The sequence below is a fragment of the Chiloscyllium plagiosum genome, chromosome 7 (genome assembly GCF_004010195.1).
Source record: "Chiloscyllium plagiosum isolate BGI_BamShark_2017 chromosome 7, ASM401019v2, whole genome shotgun sequence".
NCBI classification, from domain to species: domain Eukaryota; kingdom Metazoa; phylum Chordata; class Chondrichthyes; order Orectolobiformes; family Hemiscylliidae; genus Chiloscyllium; species Chiloscyllium plagiosum.
The window spans coordinates 16,478,307-16,478,662 of record NC_057716.1 but is presented as its reverse complement, the minus strand read 5'-3'; the positions used below and the strand labels follow the sequence as shown (position 1 = coordinate 16,478,662).

Here is a 356-nt window from a genome sequence, read left to right as displayed (position 1 = left end):
GCCCCCCCCCCTTCCTTCCCCTTTACAGGCTCACACTCCCCCTTTTTCCAGTGCACATTCCCCCCCACTCCCCCTTCTCATTTCACACACAACATTACTTCAATAAGCGAACAGACCTTTCAGGTGGAAAGATTGCAAGGTACTATTTCGATGTTGGAGGGGGGGGGTGCGCAATTACTCCCCAGTATCACAGCTGACATTACTCTCTCAAATCGACAGCATCAGTAAAACACGGATGGCCTGGTTGTCAGCACCTTGAGAGTTTGGTGTGCATAAACTATGTAAAAGTAAATCATTGGTTTTGGTGAGGGGGGGGGGGGTGGTGGGATTTATCTTTTTTCTTTTTTTTTTCTTTC

General features: G+C 47.8%; 1 protein-coding gene across 2 annotated transcripts in view; it reads left to right on the top strand.

The window, feature by feature from the left end:
* Window positions 1–356, top strand: part of ahr2 (aryl hydrocarbon receptor 2) — a 150,684-nt gene that overhangs the window by 130,035 nt on the left and 20,293 nt on the right. The gene's annotated exons all lie outside the window — the stretch shown is intronic.